The following is a 15,578-nucleotide window of genomic DNA, read 5'->3' as shown; positions in this document are numbered from 1 at the left end:
TAGTGGTGGTGGTGGTGGTTGTCGTGGTGGTAGTGGTGGTGGCGGTGGTGGTGGCGGCGGCGGCGGCAGTGGTGGTGGTGATGGTGGTAGTGGTGGTGGTGGTGGTTGTCGTGGTGGTAGTGGTGGTGGCTGTGGTGGTGGCTGTGGCGGCGGCAGTGGTGGTGGTGGTGGCGGCGGTTGTGGTGGTGGTGGTTGTCGTGGTGGTAGTGGTGGTGGCGGTGGTGGTGGCGGCGGCGGCGGCAGTGGTGGTGGTGATGGTGGTAGTGGTGGTGGTGGTGGCGGCGGCGGTGGTGGTGGTGGTGGTGCGGCTGCTGCGGGTGCACGCATCTGTGTCTACGTGAACGGGTGTGTTGCGAACGCCGGCGATGTTTCAACGTTTGTCAGCTACGATCTAATTCCCCCTTCTTGAAAGTTGGCCAGCTAATGTTCTGCATTTTTCGGTCTTTATTGGCTTTTCCTTCTTTGCCATGTTCCCCTCTGTGTGTCATTCTCTCACTCTCACTCCCCCCTCTCTCTCTCTGTCTCACACACTCTGTCTTTCTTTCTCCCCCCTCTCTCTCTCTCTCTGTCTCCTCCTCTTTTTTTCTCTCTTTCTATCTCTTACTCTCGCCACAGATTTCTCTCATAATGCTCACTCTCTCGCTCTATCTCGCGCTCGCTATCTCTATCCCTCTCTCCCATTCTCGCACTCGCTCTCTTTGTCTCGATATTTCGCCCCTCCATCCTATTTCCATGATCGCCTCGTGCATGCATCCCGTTGACCACTCTACGCGCTAGCGATAAGAAACAAACGTGCATGCACCCTTTCACGACCATCTGACTAGCTCTGATTCCCTCCCATTCATCGTCGAGAGTCGTACCCCTCCATTCGCTGAAATGAAAAGTAACTCGCCACGTCTGTTGCGGGATGAATGGCCCCGTATAGTGTTTCAATAGCGGCATTCTAATCGTGCACAGAGAGGGCAGCACCTCCGCCACGCCTCGGGGTGAAGAGGGGGGGGGGAGCAGATTTCGGCGAGAACAGCCGGAGCGGTGCTGGGCGATAGGCTTTTCTTCTAGACAGATCTCGACCGAGTCGGCTCGAGTCACGAACCGCTGCCTGCTGCCTGCGCGCGGCAAGCTGCACGTATATACAGATATAAACACGGAAGGCCGCCGTTCTTCTTCTGTGTGCGGCATTTACGGAGAAAAAGCACTGACAGTCGTTTTGGCATAACCGATCGCGGAGGAGGCGGAGAAGGAAGAGAAAAACGAGGAGAAGAAGAGAGTTGCCGAGCGGTATGGAGTAGTGGAGAATATTACCAGGCCGTGAAGAACGCCGTCGTTTATAAGCATAGACTCTGCGTAAGTGTAGTTATAATATATTGGTTCCTATTTGCCCTGTAGCATCTTCCTCGGTTTATACGGTTTGAGTTTTGTTTTAGGTGCTGCTGATGTTGTTGCTTGTTGTGGGTAATAATGTTAGTATTGGGGGTTTTCTTGGCGTCAAACAAGATGTTGTTGTTGTTGCTGCTGTTGTTGTTGTTGTTGTTGTTGTTGTTGTTGTTGTTGTTGGTGGTGGTGGTGGTGGTGGTGGTGGTGGTGGTGGTGGTGGTGGTGGTGGTGGTGGTGGTATTTGTGATGATGTTGGTGTTGTTTTGATGTTATTTTTACCGAAAAAGATGAGAACAAAAAGTTGATGATGTTGTTATAATTGATTCGCGTATCGCGTCGCAAGTATAAAGGCATATGCCATAACTACGAAGCTGTCTGGCCTATTTCGCTCTCCTTTAGAAATAGTTCGCACATTAACTACTTCGTGTCGTCGACACGTTCGACTATACAGCTTTTCAGAGCGATCCGGGAACTCCATATAGGCACAATGACGCTATGATTTTCACTTCGCTCGAGCCTGATGGGTGCCTCATAGCTCATGCAAACTTTAGAACGCGGCCGCCTCGAAACAAATAAACCACAAAGCGAATATATATAAAAAAAACTCACGGTGCTCGATCGAGAAAACTGGGTCGGAGCCATTGATAGTCATAATGAAACCGGGGGCGAGGGCGGGGACGGGGTGTGGGGCGACGGAACCTCGTGGAAACCTCATCGCTCTCTGCATCCAACCCCAAAAAATTCGCAGACGGCGCATTTTTGCGCGCGTCCGTAAACGCCTAGTGTAGGCGCCCACGTCTATTTCCATCGGGGCTTTCTTTGTTCGCGGCACATTTGTCGACGCGCCGACGAAACGAAAGCAAACGTATGAGCGGGAAAAGCAGGCGACGCTGAGACTCGCAGGCGTACAATGAAGCACCAGCGGAACATGGTACGACACTGGCGAGAGGGACTATAGGCATAAATCCGCACCGGCGGCGGATTAACGTAGATACAAATATATATATATATATATATATATATAGCGCATATGTGCGCATGTGGCTCATTTGTTGGAATGCGGATTACAGCGTTGGGCGGGCTCGAAATATTTCTGACGGCGGCGTGTAACGTTACGGTAATGACGGGAGTGTTTTGGGCCTTACCGTCAATCTCGCACTGTTGCCCGCTCCAATGTTGCAGAAAATACGGAGAAATTGACTGAAACAGCGGTCGGCGTTGTGTGGTAAACTTCCCGTTTGTCTGATGCCGTTTCTTGTCGGACTTTGACTGACTATGCGTTGGGTCGTGGCGAGTGGCAAACATCTCTGTGTAGACACCTAATTTATCTGAGGGGGCCGGTCGGGCTAATGACGCGAGTTGATGTACCCGGGAGCGTTACACGCAGCTGCTGTGAGGCCTGTAACGTTATGTGTGTGTGTGTGTGTGTGTGTGTGTGTGTGTGTGTGTGTGCGTGTTTGTGTGTGTGTGAAAGAGGTTGTCGTTGTTTGTATGTGTGTGTGTGTGTGTGTGTGTGATGTGTGTGTGTTTGTGTGTGTGTGGTATATTGTGAGTGTTTGTGTGGTTGTTGGTTTTTTTGTGTTGTGTGTGTGTGTATGTGCGTGTTTTGTGGTGTGTTTGGTGTGTGTGTGTGTGTGTGTGTGTGTGTTGATGTGTGTGTGTGTGTGTGTGTGTGTGTGTGTGCAAGCGGGCATGGTACGGGAATCGAATGCAGGACATACTGGCGTTTATGCACGGAATTTGCGGTTGAGAATATCCGTAGTGTCAATGACAGCGGATGTGTCGCGGAGATGATCGCCCACCTGGCCCGTGACCACACAGCGCCCCCCCCCCCACACAAATGCGACAATACAACAAACACCACCACAACACACACATACGACACAAACACACACACATACACACACACAAAACACACACACACCAATAACAACACACAACACACACAACCACAACACACAAACCACACACACAACAACAACCACACACACACACGCAGCGCGCGCGGCTATTATTATATTTATTTCAAGGACACATTAACAGTACGCACACGCAGGCACGCACCGAGACCTGGCGTGCGGCACTATTTCGCATCGTGGCACATTATACCGAAATGCGACGGATATTATAAAAATTACAATATTATTATAGTACTATCAGATGGCAAGCAATTACGGGGGGAGTGTATAGTTTTATACGGTATAATACTGAGGATTGCATAATTGATGATTTGTTCTTTTATGGCACCGCGCGCGTGCATGGTATCTGATAATGTGAATGATAATTGTGGAATAGCCTACAGTCGGGCCATTACTCAACGGTAGTCGATTATTATACTCCTAATGAGGGATGATCAGCGTTTTGATTTGCTTGGAGTTGACGGTTGAAAGACGCGCGTCTTCATCCCATTATAATAATATGAGTTCAATGTGTAATATTCATTTCTGTCGTAGATATCTCGCGTTTTGGACTTCATTTTCGACGTATATGTATAGCTTAGCGGTCGACACAGCCCCGATGTCCATCGCTATATATAGAGCGTTTATTAATGTTATTGATAATTATTAGTATATATATTGTGTGTGTGTGTGTGTGTGTGCGTGGTGTCGTTGGTGCGTGCTGTGCGTGCGTGCGTAGTGTGCAGGCGTGTTGTGTGTGTATGTGGTGTGTGTGTATGTGTTTGTCGGTGCGTGTCATGCGTGCGTGCGTGAGTGATCAGGGCAGCGGGTTGTAGTGTGCGGTGTTTGTGTGTGTGTGTGTGTGTGTGATGTATTGTGTGTTGTGTTGTGTGTGGTGTGTGTGTGCGCGGCGCGGTGTGTGTGCGTGCGTGTGTATGTGGGTGGGCGGCATGTGTGTATCAAAGCCGATGTGAGTGATGTGTCTGTACACAATTTTCGCGGGTCGGACTCCCTTCGGCCTGATTTTTGCAAATGATTGTCGTATTTATAAGTGACCAGGACATCTCGGATCGTTCTCAGGGTGGAGCATACATCTTTCGAATGTAAACAGCGTGTCGGTGGTTGAATTTGCATGTCGACGGCGGACACACAGAGCACGCCTATTCGAGTCGCTCGGGCCGTGTGCGTAATTCGATCGAATATGGGAGGAATTCGAAGGTGACGATGTACGGCGCATGTCGGTGCCATATCCTATTATCATCGTATCATCTCGTATTTTATTTACAGCATGATCACGCAACCGCATATGCAGTGCGTGATGGATCTGTGTTTAGACTATTAATCCTGTAAACATGCAACACACAACCACCACCAACAAAACAACACACACACACACACATACACAACCACAATCACACACACAACACCAACCCCCCCCCCCCACACACAGGCATGCGCTGCGGGCGCACACACAACACGCACGCACGCACGCCACGCACGCACGCAGCACACACACACACACGCACCACAATAAACACCCCCAAGCTTGTTACCGTGCCCCCGCAGGCTCAGCCCATTATGGACTGCCGTCACATGATTACACCGATACAGTGGAGCCGAGTACGCAGAGCGTCACATCATAGCATCGCGATCACAGTGCGGATGATCGGCGCAGGGAGTCTAAATGGCATATTATATTATATATATTAATATTATATATATATATTATTATATAATATAGCTTTAAGAATCCTGATCAGAGGCAGGGAGTCATCAGCGGCCGCCCCCGTCGACCCGACATTCCGAATCGCCGTTAAGCCAAAACGAGAAGAAGCAGGCATTTTTGAGCATTAGAAATCTCCATTTTACTTAACGTTTTCCAAAATTCGTTTTTAGAGGTTCCGGGACTAGGCCGTTGAACGGCATGGTGCACGTATAAAGCAGCAGACGGGAGCGTTTGAACATGTGGCGGATGCGGAATGTGGGCGCAAGGGGGGGGAGAAACAAAACCCAACCCCCAAGTAGAGGGTAGCGCTGTAAACTGCGTTCAGCAGGGGTCCAGGCGCGTATACGGCAAGTTTTAGGCCTTTCGTGTTCGACGCGATGCGCGAGCCAAAATTTCGCTACAGAAAATAATGCAAAATTTCGGTTGACGTTGAACGCTCGTCATGAACGACTTCTTCGATTTTTTTTCAACTCTGTATTCTGCTATTGATTTCGGAGCGGCGGTTAAGGAGACACATGCCCTGATGACCCTTTCCCCCCAGGGGGGAAGCCCATTGGCCTTGATTGACACACTCGGGGGGGGGCCGTATGACCCTGCATGACGGCCCCTCCGGGGGAAGGCGCTGACCCTGATGACCCCGCCCACACCATCCGCCAGTGCGTTCGGTGCAGAGTTGCATGTATAATGATGTGACACCCCCACGCCCGCGGGTGCATGCCCCGTGATGCCGTATTACTGCCGATGCGAACTTAAATTCCGCGTGCAAAATGGTTCGCGGCCTTTATTCGGTGTATGGTCGGGGTGTAGGATCGGCTGCAGCGACCGAGCGCCGGAGGTCGACGGAGCCTGCATGATTAATGAGGCGGCAGTGCGGTGTGTGTGTGTGTGTGTGTGGTCGTGATGGTGTGTGTTGTGTGTGTGTGTGTGTGTGTGTGTGTTTATGGTGATGTGTGTGGGTGTGTGTATGTGTGTGTGTGTTGTGTGTGTGTGTGTGTGGATGTGTGTGTGTGGCACAAAATCATCCAGTGTATGGTGTGTGTGTGGGTGTCAGAATCTCACAAATCGCCGCAAAGTGTGGTGTGTGTGTGTGTGTGTGTGTGTGTGTGTGCGTGAATTGTGTTGGTGTATGTGTGTGGTGTGTGTGTGTGTGATGTTGTGATGTGTGTGTCTGTATGTGTGGTGTGTATGGGTGTGTGTGTGTGTGTTGTGTGTGTGTGTGTGTGATGTGTGTGTTGTGTGTGTGTCTGTGTGTGTGTGTGTGTGTGTGTGTGTGTGTGTGTGAATTGTGTGTGTGGTGTGTGCCTGTGTTGTGTGTGTTGTTGTGTGTGTGTGTGTGGTGTGATGCTGTGTGTGGAAATGTGAAGATTTGTGTGGTGCGCGTGACGTGTTGTATGTATGCACGCCGGCACGTTATGTGTTAGGACCGTTGTATTTGGACGGGTACATCGGACTGCTGGGCATTAATCTCTGTCCACGATCTCTAACGTTGGATGGTATGTTATTGATTATAATTCATTATTATCACTGGAGTGAACTGACTGCCTATATATTCTTTGGCGTTATGGACGCAATGCGATATGAAAAGAGCGGATAGAGATGCTTGGGGTGTGCAAGTGTGTTGTGTGTGTGTGTGTGTGTGTGTGGTGTGTGTGTTATGTGTGTGTGATGTCGTGTGGGTGTGGGCGATGTGCGTTGTGCAAACCGTGGTGAGTGTGCGTATGTGTGATGGGTGTGACTGTGTGTGTTCGTGTGCGGGGCGTGCGTGGTGGAACACCGTGTGTGTGTGTGTGTGTGCATGTGTGTGTTGTGGTTGCGTGGCATGTGTGTGTGTTGTGTGATGTGTGTGTGTGTGTGTGTAGTGTGCGCGCGTGTGGTGTGTGTGTGTTTGTGTGTGTGTGCGTGTGCGTGTGCGTGTGCGTGTGCGTGTGCGTGTGCGTGTGCGTGCGTGTGTGCGCTTACATGTGTCTGCGTTTTCGTGTGCGTGTATGTGTGTGTGCGTGCGTGCAGGCGTGAGCGCGCGCGTGTGTGCTTTTATATATATTCAAACATCATGATGATAGGAAGTGCCGGGCCGGCAGCGGTTGCCTTCCGTTGATCACCGCCTCACCGGTGCACCGCGTGTACGTGTATGTACACTCAGAGTTCGTGTATACGCCGAGCAAGTCACGCATTGCTGAGCGCCCAACCCCTGCAGCAGCAAACGCCCTAGTAACTGCTACTTGGAAAGTGAGACGAATATAGATAATATCGCGCAAAATCATTCGCTTGCATCACGATCGCCGAACGATTCCACTGCGTCAGTCTTCCACGTGCTTTTTGCGGTAGCATAGAATAACCGGGCGCGAGATTACCCTGAGTGAAGAAACCACACAGTCGCTGCTTCGGTATGCGCGGTTACGATGTGCGTCCTATGGATCGGGGAGCGGGAGGAGGGCGCAGTGAAATAACATTAAGCCCATCATCACGGCAGTTGCGTCGCGCGTGCCAAGAATGCTAAGGCAACGCGATCACAAAAGGCGCTAAGCAACTGTTTCGCTGCGAGGTTGTAATGCGAACACGCCCGGCCGGTTGAAAGTCAGCGTATACATACCTGTTTCGTTTAATGTTACAACAGTTTTATAAGAACGCGGCGACAGTTTTATATGTATATGTATATATATTTATACGCGCGTACGTAAACTCGCACGAGTATAAGAGCACGGACACAAGCACACACGCGCGCGCGCACGCACGCACGCACGCACGCACGCACGCACACACGCACACACACACGCACGCACGCACACACACACACACACCCACACATAACACCCCCAAGCTGATCTCACCCGTCGCCCCAGCAGCGCTCACCCCGTTATGACCTGCCCGTCACTGACTACACCGCTACAGCTGCCGAGTTACGCCAGGCGCTCACATCATAGCATCCGATCACAGGCGGATGCGGCGCAGGGAGTCTATAATAGGCGGTGTGGTATGTAGTATTGTATGTATTTATGTTGTATTGTAGTATGTATGTATGGTATGTATGTCATTGATGTATGTATGTAGTATGTCATGTCATGTTAATTGTATGTAGTATGTATGTATGTATGTATGCTACTGATGTATGTACTGTATGTATGGTATTATTGTCACTGTATTGTCACCGTATCCTCCTGCCGTACTACACTACAGTACAGTATGTATGCTGCTATGTATGTATGGTCATGTATGCACAGCTGCAATTGCGCGCGCTAGCTACGATGGTTGCTGTGTGCTGGTGTGTGTGTGTGTTGTGGTGTGTGTGTGCTGTGTGTGGTGTTTGTGTGATGTGTGTGTGTTGTGTGGTGTGTGTGTGTGTGGTGTGCATGGTGTGTGTGTGTGTGTGTGTGTGTGTGTGTGTGTGTGTGTTGTTGTGTGTGTGTGTGCTGTGTTGTGTGTGTGTGTGTGTGTTGTAATGTATGTAGTATGTAGTGTATGTATTGTAATGCTATACATGCTATGCTTCATGGTATGTATGTATGTCACTGTGTCATGTAATTCATGTATGGTATGTACTGTATGTAGTAATGTATGTAATGATGTATGAACTGTATGTATGTATGTATGTATGTTTATGTATTAATGTATGTATGTATATGTATGTATGTATTACTGTATGTACGTATGTATGTATGTTGTATGTATGTATGTAGTAGTATGTATGTATGTATGTATGTATGTTATGTATGTATGTATTATGTATGTTTATGTATGTATGGTATGTATGTATAGTATGTATGATGTATGTATGGTATGCTATGTATGTATGTATGTCTGATGTTATGTATCTAAGTACGTTATGTAAGATATACATATTGATATATATTATATATATATATAGCAATATATATATAAAACATATGTATGACTCAATATATGAGTATACGCTTTATTATGCGAAAGTCGAATATGACAATTCACTCTGAAGAAAGTAAAAAATATTCTCATCACTCGTTGCTATACCTATAATATTAGATATCTTATTGAATACCTATATAAATACTACACGAACTGGAGAGATACTGTGTGGATTGCTGATGTGCCTGGCAGCTCTGCGCCAGCGGATATACTCTAATTGCGGCAACACACGCATCTTCCCAGAATTTCAGATCGCCACCATCCACGAACGTGTGGGCGAGCACGTTCACGTAACCTATATTCACACTTACCGTGTCGCAGGTCGCTCTGCGTGGGTTCAGATTCGGTTTGCCGATCGTTTCGAATTCTGGATGGATCCGGGGCGGGCGTTTCAGCCAACCCCGTCGGCTATATATTCATCTCCACGGCTATTTCCGCACCCGAGTTGTACCCTAAAAATAGCAGCTCGGCGCGGTGCGTGATATGGCGTGTGTGTGGAGGCGGGTGATATGGATATCGAGTCTATTAATAGATCTAATAACTATTGATAGACTCCTGATGATATGTGACATGCTAGACGCCAACATGGAATTTCAATGCACTTTAACTATCATCAGGCTAAGCGATCGCCCCATGGAGAGCAACGATTCTCTCACGGGGTGCCGTGTGCGCCCCGCAGCAGGGTCGCGGGCTCCTATCGGGTATCGCCAACATTGAGTGACCCCATTGGCTTCAAGTTCACATTTATGTATTAAATTGCTTCCCCGTGCACGCCTAGGCTCAATTGTTGCTGGGCGCATTTCTGTAGAGTTAAGTGCGTTACGGTGTTTTGTGTGTCGCCGTAGGCTCAGACTCCACAGCAGACATTCAGTAAGGTGCATCTCGATTCATAGCTGTGAAGTGAGAGTAGGCCTGACGTGCGGCACTGGTGAGTTCTATACAATGTGTAATATGGCTGCGCAAGTACTGATATTTTATATGTGAATACATAATGTAGAGGACTACTAATTTTTAATATTGATTGAAAGTAATAGCATGATTAATGTATGTAAATAATTACTAGAAGAAGGCGTTAGTGTATTATTATATTATTGAACTTTATAAGACCTATATATTGTGACCGCACGTGATGGCCCTCTAAGAGGCATAGGCGAGAGTCCATGAGCAGATGATAGTCACTACTAACGAGTATTAGGTGAAAAGTGAAAATCGACAGGTTGTCAGCATCTCCCGACAGCTCTTCACTACTCTCTATTCAGCGTGTGACTTTTCCTCTCGAAAGTACCTGTTTACCTCAAGACATCAAATAATCGGATTCCAGAGATAATCGCAAATCAACAACCGCAAGACTAACGCTTAAAAACGCTATAAACGCGAAATACAGCGCATATCACCTGAGTGACACGTATTCATTGGACAGTGTGCGCTGCGCGGTGTGCGTGCCGGTGCGTGTGCCTGAGATCTCATTTTGAGCTGTAACGTTTTCCATAAATTACGTTTCACTAGAGGCTCGGGGACTGAGGCGTCTGACCGCCGGCATGTCACGGATTAAGCAGGCACGGGAGCGGTTGAAAGCATTGGCGTGCAGAGATGGGGCGCGTCAAGGGGATGGGAGAAACAACACGCCACTCACTACGTCAGATCTGGTATGAGGGGTAGCGTGTAAACTGCTAGTTCAGCAAGGGTCGGGGCAGGGCGCGTATAGCCGCAGTTTTTGGCCTTCGCGTGCTTCGAGGACGGGGTCGATGCGGGCGGCAAAATTTCGGCTGACAAAGAGTAAGGCAAATGCGTACGCTTGAGAGACGCTGATGGAACGATTTCTCGATTTTTTCCAACTCTCGTATTCTGCTATTGATTCTCGGAGCGTTAAGCCGGTTAAGGAAAGCCATTGACGCCTAGTGACCGGCCTCCTCCCCCGCGAGGGGGGAAGCGCGCATGCCACTGATGACACCGCGGTGTGTGCGTCGTAGCGTCGCACCGAAAGTGTTTAGCGCCACGGAGATAATATGCCCCTGACACGACGCCTCAGCTCCTCCCGGGTGAAGGCTCGCATTAGAACTCCTTGGTGATGACCTGCCCTCACCTGCTACCACGCAGCTCGCGCGCAATTTCATTCACACCAGACAGTGCGAATTTCGAGATGCAAACGCGGAGGCTGCATGTGATATATCAAAAGCCAATAATGTCGGACACACCCGCCTCACATCTTTGTGGACGGGCCACCAGCGTGGCAAGCCCGCGCGCGACCTGAAGGCCAACGTACGTGTGCGTTGATTATAATTAGGTTGTCTGTGAGCCGGTATCTATGTAACGAGCATCATATATTTAATATGACCCGCATATTATGAGCACTATTCAGTACGTATCAATGGCCGTATAATATATAACACTAAATCGCATATGTTCTTCGTAATAACTACGGTGTACTATGCCCGTCCGGCCTCAGCAGTAGTAGCGATCGGGCTGCGGCAGCTTGCAGTCTGCATCTTTGCTTCTCGTTGTGTTCTGACCGCTTCTTATCGGTCTGTCTATACGTACTATATTAAGATCTCGCGCTTCACGTGACTGTGTCTTTTGTTGCATAGCTTTGTCGTTCTTGTAGTCTGTGTCTTTCTTGTCCTTCCTTCAGTGCCCCTCCTCTCTGTGCTTTCGTGTCGCTCTTCGCTCGCAATCCTCAGTCCTTCGCTGTGTTTCTTCTCTTATTCGTTGTTAGCCCGTGTCGCCTGAGTTCATAGTGCTTCTGTTGTTTGTCCGGGTCGATGCGTGTGGCGCTGTAGCTGTAGTGCGTCGGGGCTGATCTGAGTGTGTGATAGTGTTTGTAGGGTATAAAATGTTGATAGCTTAGATAGTGAGATGATTGTGTTGTTGATCCGCTCTGTAATTGTAATTGGGTTGATGAAGTCGGGCCGAGTTGGTCTTGTAATGAATTGTAGATAGGTCGAGTATCAGTGTGTGGTCTCTGGTGTGTGTGTTGATTTGTTGCTGTCTAATATTGATGATTGTAGTATGAGTGTGTGTGATTAGTAGTGGTTGAGATGTTAAAGACTCAGGCGAAGTTGTGTGTCGACTAGTACTGAGTTAGGTGTTCCACACACTCATGATTGATATTGAGTGTATGATCGCATTGTGTTGTTTGTTATAGTTATGTCGATTAATCGAATGTTAGTATACGGGTGGTGTGTGTGGTGTCGTGTGTGTGTGTGTGTGTGATGTGTGGTGGGTGTGTGTGTGTGTGTGTGTGGTGTGTGCGTGCCGCGTGCGTGTATGTATGGTATGCACGCCAGGCACGTTAACGCTGTTAGGACACGGTTGTATTCATGGGGTAACAATCGACTGCTGGCCATCGTACATCTCTGTCACGCGATCTCTAAGGCAGTTGGAGTGTATATGATTATCATTCATTATTATCACTGGAAGTGAACTGAAACTGCCTATATTATTTCTTTGGCGTATGGACGAATGCGATATGAGAAGGCGCGCATGAATGCTTGGGTGTGTTGTGTGTGTGTGTGTGTGTGTGGTGTGTGTGTGTGTGTGTTTGTCGTGTGTGTGGTGTGTGTGGCGTAGCGCGAGTGTGCGTGTGCGTGGTGCGTGTGCGTGTGTGTGTGTGTGTGTGTGTGCTCGTGTGGTGGCGTGCGTCGCGTGTTGTGTGTGATGTGTGTGTGTGTGTGTGCGTGCGTGCTGTGTCGTGTGTGGTGTGTGTGTGGCTGTGTGTGTGTCGCGCGCAGCGTGGTGTGTGGTGTGGTGTGTGTGTGTGGTGTGTGTGGTTGTGTGTGTGTGCGTGTGCGTGTGCGTGCTGCGTGTGCGTGTGCGTGTGCGTGTGCCGTGCGTGTTGTGCGCTTACGATGCTGTCCTGCGTTTCGTCGTGCGTGTATGTGTTGTGTGCGTGGCGTGCAGGCGTGAGGCGCGCCGTTGTGTGCTTCTTAAATACTAATGTTTACGCATACAGATGCACGAAACGGCGCAACGCCGAGTCATAGGAATTTCTTGCGCTCAGTCTGGAGAACAACCTGGCGCGCAGTGTCGCTTCTGTCCTCGTACGCCTCTTGTTTTAGCATACTGAAGGACTTATAAATTACAGTCTGACAGCTCAGTGAAGATTATAAGCTAAGACTGATGTAAGCCCGTAGCAACACTTTGAATAAGAGACTAAGCCAGCGCTCAGGTTTAGTTCGGACGTGCTATCGTATCTATCTACGTGCAAGCACTGTAATCCTAACGCCCTCAGTGTTTTCCCGCATCATAGCTGGTGTTTATATACGTGGCTTACGTCATCCCCGCCCTAGCGGCATCTCTCTCTCTCTTTCTCCTCTCTCTCCAGCTCTCTCGCTCTCATCGTTTCTCACGCGGCCGGCGCGCAGTCTCACTGTCTTCTCGACGAGTCTCTCCGGCTCTGCATCCTCTCTCTTTCGCTTCATCTCTCACTCTGCTCTCACGCTTTCTCACTTTGTGCGAGCGGCCGCCAAGCGCGAGGGAGGGCGAAGACGCGCCGGTGAGTGAAGCGGTGCGGTACTGGTGGAGAGAGGAGGAGCACAATATACACTCGCATATATCCTCATCCTCGCCGCGTTAAATTACTCTATTCTCGGCCGCTCTCGTCCTCTTCTCTATCGACTCTCTGCTGCTCTCACTCTCTCCTCTCTCTTCTCTCTCTCTCTCTTGCGCTTGGAGCGCATCCGTATGTCTTCTTCTGCTCTCACACTGTTCGTCACTTTCGCACGTCTCTTCGCCATCCGTCGCTTCTCGCTCTCGCTCTTCCGCTCCTCTGCTCGTCGAGCGGACTGCACGCACATCACCTGGTCTCTCTTGCTCTTTCGCTCTCTTACTCTCGCCTCTTCGCTCTTCTCCGCGCTCCTTCTCTTCTTCGTCTCTCTCTGCCCTCGTCAGGATCTACCCTCTTTCTCCTTCTCTTGACTGAAGCAACTCTAGCTCACTCTCTACGATTCTCCGCTTCTGCTCTCTCTCAGCGCGCTGCTCGGTATTGCCGTCTTCCCTTGTGTCTCTCTCTCACGCTCTCTCTCTCTCTCTCTCTCTACCGATATTCGTTGCCGTCTCTCTCCTTCTATTGATCCTGCGGTCAGCGGCGAGGTAGGCGCTAGTGCAATAACGCACTGACACGCTCGTGTTCTTCTCTCTCTCATCATGCACGTGCAGTTGCGTCGCGGCGTGCCAAGAATTTGTCCGAACATTAACGGGGTCGACTACGTCGCATGCTTCTCCCTATTGGATTTATCAACTCTCGACTACCTTATAGTTCTCCTATCATGAGTCTCCGTTAGCGGGCGCGAGGTCTTCTTGCGTACGTCTTGTTCATGCGTCAATCATCTCTCTCTGCCTCACGCTGCTCCTCGGGCTTCTCATCTTTGCACAAGTCAGCGTATAACTACTACCTGTCTGTCGTTTACATGTTTTTTATCAGGCTGACAAACAACATTCTATATAACCAAGGACCGAGCTCGAGAGCCAGATATGCGAGAGCTGAAAGTGAAGTAGTAGGTAAATAACTCAACAATAACATGATAACTAGCTAAGTTAAAGAATTTCAGTGACATTTAGATGTAAGCACGTGTCACACGCTTTGATTCCGTTGCCATACACACTTCGAGCAACGCCGATCGCTATACGGAGGAGGTCTATAAACTATAATCCCCAAAGGAGGAAGCGACTTAGCAATGGAAGCGACACACGCGCGCGCGCAGAACGCACGCACGCACGGCGACGGCACGGCAGAAAGCACACCCACGGACAAGCACACGCCACCGCACGCAACGTACGCACTGGCAACAGCAGGCACAGCACGAGCACACGACATGTATGTATTGTATGTATATAAATGATTATACATTGTCTAAGACGCGTTGTTCGCCGAGAAATATTTTACATTTTTTTCTACGGATTTGCGAGATTAAAGAGTTTTTATATGCCGCTCTTTGTCGTTAGGGCATAATGACCTCACTCAACACACACCACACACACGACACACACATCACACACACACCCACACACACACACAACACATTCACACACACACAACACACCCACACACACACACAGAACACACACACACCACACCACAACACCACACACACAGCAACACACACACACACACACACACATCAACACACACACACACACACACCAACCAGCACACGACACACACACACACATCACCAACACAACACACACACAGCCCACACACAGCGCATGGGAGGGTTAGGCGTGTGGGGCGGTGCCGAAGGTAGGTGACAATGTGCGGGTTTGCAGGGTCAGGGCACACACACACACATCACACACACACACACCCACACAGCACACACACACACACACGATATATATATAATTCTGTGATGTAAAAATGTGCAGAAACCAGTTCTCCATTGACCTTTGCTAAATGTTAACTCTGCAGAGCGTGCGCCCTGGAGGAGGGCTAGACGCGTGAAAGCACACTTTCTGGGGCCTGAAATCTCTACGTGCCAACAAGAATTGCCTTCTCTATTACGCTCTCTGCGCGCGCTCTCATCTCTTCTCTCTCTCATCCAGCTTCCTCTTCTGCTCTCTCTCCTCACTCTCTCTCTCTCTCTTTCTTTCTCCGGCCTTTTTCTCTTCCTCTCTCGTTTCTCTCTCTCTCTCTGCTCTATATATATCCTTATTTCGGTTCTTGTATTCTTTCCCCACCGTCGCCTCTATATCTGCTCGTCTAA

The 15,578-nt window shown here is 49.4% G+C and overlaps 1 protein-coding gene across 1 annotated transcript in view; it reads left to right on the top strand.

Annotated features, from left to right (window-relative positions):
* The first annotated feature begins 1,033 nt into the window (after window positions 1–1,033).
* Window positions 1,034–15,578, top strand: part of LOC106807107 (extracellular serine/threonine protein kinase four-jointed-like) — a 52,738-nt gene continuing 38,193 nt past the window's right edge. Inside the window, exon 1 of the mRNA XM_014809364.1 lies at window positions 1,034–1,344. The gene's annotated coding sequence lies outside the window, so the exon portion shown is untranslated. The remainder of the gene's footprint in view (window positions 1,345–15,578) is intronic.

Source organism: Priapulus caudatus, unplaced genomic scaffold, assembly GCF_000485595.1.
Source record: "Priapulus caudatus unplaced genomic scaffold, Priapulus_caudatus-5.0.1 Scaffold196, whole genome shotgun sequence".
Lineage (NCBI taxonomy): Eukaryota > Metazoa > Priapulida > Priapulimorpha > Priapulimorphida > Priapulidae > Priapulus > Priapulus caudatus.
This window is presented reverse-complemented; position numbering and strand designations above follow the sequence as displayed.